This window comes from Panthera uncia, chromosome C2, assembly GCF_023721935.1.
Source record: "Panthera uncia isolate 11264 chromosome C2, Puncia_PCG_1.0, whole genome shotgun sequence".
Classification (NCBI taxonomy): domain Eukaryota; kingdom Metazoa; phylum Chordata; class Mammalia; order Carnivora; family Felidae; genus Panthera; species Panthera uncia.
The window spans coordinates 42,698,910-42,703,498 of NC_064810.1; the positions used below are offsets into that span (position 1 = coordinate 42,698,910).

Consider the following 4,589-nt stretch of genomic DNA (forward strand, 5'->3'; position numbering starts at 1 on the left):
TAATACACTCTAGCTCCATCCACATCATTGCACTTGGCAAGATTTCATTATTTTTGGTGGAAAACATTTTTATAATTTGTAGTTGAATATTTTTGCTAAATTATATTATGCTTAATCAGGATTCTTCATACTATTTATATTAATTATGTGGGGGATGGTGGTAGAATATTTTACTTAAATATAATAGAAATAAATATAGAGACTATATAGTACAAAATAATAAAATAAATCTCATTTAATGTTATATAGTTTATTTTGGTTATATCTGCATGTCTACACACATAAATTCTGATGACCAAATAAATTATGCTTTCTAGGATTGTTGCTTTAAACTTTGAAAAGCATGGTTTTGCCTATCTAAAAACTTATAAAATGGAAAAAAGAAATTATAAAAATTAGATAAGATCATCTCCTCAATACAAAGAGAAATACAATAATAAGTATTATTTGATAAGCTAAGAATATCTAATGTCAGCTGAATGCCAAACCCAAAATAGATTCAATAATAATAATTGTGAGAATATTTTTATATTAACAGTAAAGTATACATGTACCCAAATCTATAATAATACCATCAATAGCTATCATTTTATTAATTTTTTTTTGTTAGATCACTCTACTAAGGGCTTAAAAATACTACCTTTTTGGACCCTATGACAACTCTAGGAGATAGATATGAATATCCCCATCTTATGGAGGTAAGAATTTGGTAAGGGAAATTAAATCATTTGGAAAATTCTGGAATATGCCAGAACAGTTCCAAAAATCATTCTGCTAATAACTATATCATGTGGCTATAGATGTTTATTATACTTTACATGAAAGATCTTATTCCTGAGGGTTTCAGCCTGGAGTAAGGGATGATGGAACATAATAAGAACTTGTTTATCTTGGTGATTTTCACATTTTTTCGTTTATCACAAACATTTGGAGAGTTTTTAAAACAGATTACTCTATCCCCAGAGTTTCTGGTTAGGTGTGAGGTGGGGCCCAAGAATTTGCATATTTTGAACAAATTCTCACGTGATGTTAAAACTGCTAATCTAAGAACCATACTTTATAATATAGTCTTTTTTTAATTAAAAAAATTGCATTTACTTAAAAGCATTCAGAATGTCAACAAAACAGCTGCAACTTTTTCTTTCCTTTTTTTTTTTTTTTTTTGCAATTACAGAGTGCTTTTCAGTTAACAGAACGCTAATTATTTCGTGTAAGCTGCGTCAGAGACAAGTGAAGATGAAAAAATCCTTCATCTCCATATACAACTAATTTGTTCTATGCACCAATAAGAACCTGTTTTAAATTTTCATGCCAATTTCCAACCCCTACATTGTCCCAGGCAAGGTTAGTGGCTACTGAAAATAGCACAAGGACAGGGCTATCTAAATATACATTTGGTAGTGTGCTAACTACACAAAAAAAGACACTGTACAGTTTAAAAGCAAATCTTACACAACCATACATTTCAATTTTTTTTTCTTTAAAAGGAGTTATGTAAAGGGGAGTTACGTATTGTATAGACCAGAAAAAGAGCTGTGCTAAAACCAGTTTATTCATCGTTATCTTCTTCATCTTCATTTTCTTCATCTTCCTCCTCCTCTTCAACCTCTTCATCTTCCTTGTCTTCCTCCTCTCTTTTTCTTGCTTTTTTTCAGCCTTGACGACACTTTTTTTTTTTTTTTTTTTGCCGCATCAGGCTTTCCTTCGGCTCTGTAGGCAACAATACCCTTTTCGTATGTCTCCTTCAGCTCAGCAGCCTTCGTGAGGCTGCTTGTCATCTGGGTCAGAGTTATTCCACATCTCTCCCAGTTTCTTTGCAACATCACCAATAGAGAGGCCTGAACGTTCTCCTTTGATTTGGGGGTGATATTTAGAAGAGAATAAGAGAAAGGCCAAAGGGGCCTCTTAGGTGCATTGGGATCCTTTAACTTTTTTCCCCTTTAGAGAGGATATAAGTTTTCATTTACTCTTTCATAACGGGCCTTGTCTGCCTTTGCTATGTCTTCAAATTTTTCTGTCTTTTGAGCAGACATGGTCTTCACCCTCTAGGCCCTTCTTAGAAAACTCGGAGAAGTTGACTGAAGCAATTGGATGCTTTTTCTTTTTTCTTTTTTTTTAGAGAGTGAGAGCACAAGTTGGGGAGAGAGGCAGAGAGAGAGAGAGAGAGAGAGAGAGAGAGAGAGAGAGAGAGAATGAATGAATATGAATCAGAATCATCTTAAGCAGGCTCCACGCTGAGCTTGAGGCCCCATTCCATGACCCTGGAATCATGACGTGAGCAGAAATCAAGTTGAATGCTCAACTGACTGAGCCACCCAGGCACCTCTGGATACTTCTTCTTGTGCTCCTCTCAACGAGTTTGCACAAAGAATGCACATTCTGCCTTTTGGCTTCTTAGGATCTCCTTTGTCCATGTTTAATTATTTTTCTCAGCAAGGCACAGAGTCCTGTGGGGCCCAGTGCGGTCTCTATGGAGCTCAGTGTCCTGCAGCAGCTGTGAGAGCAGGAGCCGGGCACAGCCTCCCCACTCTCTCTGCTCCTTAACATTACTGTCCAAGGTCCACTTTTGGAGGTATTTCTGGTGTGCACTTAGAATAGAAAACTATAGACCTAGACAGAAAGAATCAGAATATCTCTGCATGGGACCTAGCCATCTACATGGGAGTGGGCTTTCTTGAGAAATCGAACACATAGTATAATATCAAATCTACTGGCCATTAAATATATTGATAAATTTTGAGTTGAGGGGTGAAAATGCAGCTATACTAAAGTATTTTTTAATTTTTGGTTTCCTTATATTTTTAAAAAAGAAGGTTGGGGCAACAACTTAGGATTTAAGCCATTCTCGTAAGAGTGAGGCCACTGCTTTATTCAACACTGTCTCTCACATATATACTATTTTTTTTCTTGATCCTGACAATACCTACTTTCCCCAAATATTACAGTGAGTACAGAAATTAAGCAAACTCTCACTCCAAAATATTCTGCTTATAAAATTTTAATAAAATGTTATGGCTGAAGAAAGTATATTTGTTACATGTACCAGAAAATTTAAAGTTATGGAGTTTACAAATGAGTCATAAGCCAAATTAAACTTGTTTTTATATAAAATATAGAGGACAAATATTATCAAGATTATGGTATGTATAGTTGGGACAGAAAAGAGTTTATTATTGGTAAAAACAAAAACCTTGGAATTGAGGCAAAAGAAGATAAATCAGACTCAGATTTAAATATGTTCTCTTAGAAGAGCATATATAGCTGGGTTTGCAGTGAAGAGACTGGAGTCATTTATCTACTGAGAGTGAGAATTGCACAGGATTCTGAAATCAAAACTTCAGTAGTAGGCATGTTTTGGTAAGTTCAAGTATGGCGTATCCATAACAATGAGAATTTTTCATAATGGAAATACTTTCAAGACAACTGCCACAAGCTTGATATCTGATTCCAAAGACACTTATGGGGACACTTTTGGTCTTCATGCATTCACAATAAAATAGGCTCTACTGGATGTCTTGACATATATACCTCAGTCCAGTTTTTTTGAACTTTATTTTTTATTGAAGTAGATAGGCAATATTACAGTAGCTTCAGGTATATAATGATTCAACACTTACATACATTAAGATCACCATAGTAAGTCTAGTTACCATTATTATGAGATCATTGACTGTATTTCATATGCTGTACTTTACATCCCCATGAATTATTTATTTTATAATGAAATTTGTACCATCTATTTTGCCCAACTCCCACCCACTCTCCTCTAGCAAATATCAGTTCTATTTATGACTCTGTTTCTGGGTGTTTTTTTTTTTTTTGCATGTTTATTTTTTAGTTTCAACATATAAGTGAAATACGGTCTTTGTCTATCTCTGACTCATTTCACTTAGCACATCACCCTCTAGGTTCAAACATGTTGTCACAAATGACAATATTTCATTCTCTATGATGGCTGAATAATATTCCATTGTTTATATGTGTGTGTGTGTGTGTGTGTGTGTGTGTGTGTGTGTGTGTGTGTGTACGTACCAGATCTTCTTTATCCATTCATCTATCAATGGACATTTAGGTTGTTTCCATATTGTTGCTATTGTAAATAATGCTGCCATGAACATAGGGGTGTGTATCTTTTCAAATTAATGCTTCCATTTTCTTTGAATAAATACACAGAAGTAGAACTGCTGGGTCATATGGTCATTCTATTTTTAATTTTTTGAAGAACCTCCATAGTATTTTCCATCGTGACTGCACCATTTGACATACCCCCTCAACAGAGCCTGAGCATTCCCCTTTCTCCACATCCTCATCTACACTTGATATCTCTTGCTTTTTGACACTAGCCATTCTGACAAATGTGAGGTGATCTCTCAATTTTGGTTTTGATTTGCATTTTTTTCTGATGATCAGCGATGTTGAGCATCTTGTGTCTGTTGGCCATCTGTATGTCTTCTTTGGAAAAATGTCTATTCAAGTCCTCTGCAAAATTTGTGATTAGATTGTTTGCTTATTTTTTTGTGTTGAGTTGTAGGAGTTCTTTATATATTTGCTTATTAACCCTTTATATATAGGATCTATCATTTGCAAAT

At 34.6% G+C, this 4,589-nt stretch overlaps 1 pseudogene; it reads right to left on the minus strand.

Moving 5' to 3' along the window:
• Positions 1 to 1,482: 1,482 nt before the first annotated feature.
• On the minus strand, positions 1,483 to 2,414 carry LOC125920861 (high mobility group protein B1-like; annotated as a pseudogene).
• Between the last annotated feature and the right edge of the window lie 2,175 nt (positions 2,415 to 4,589).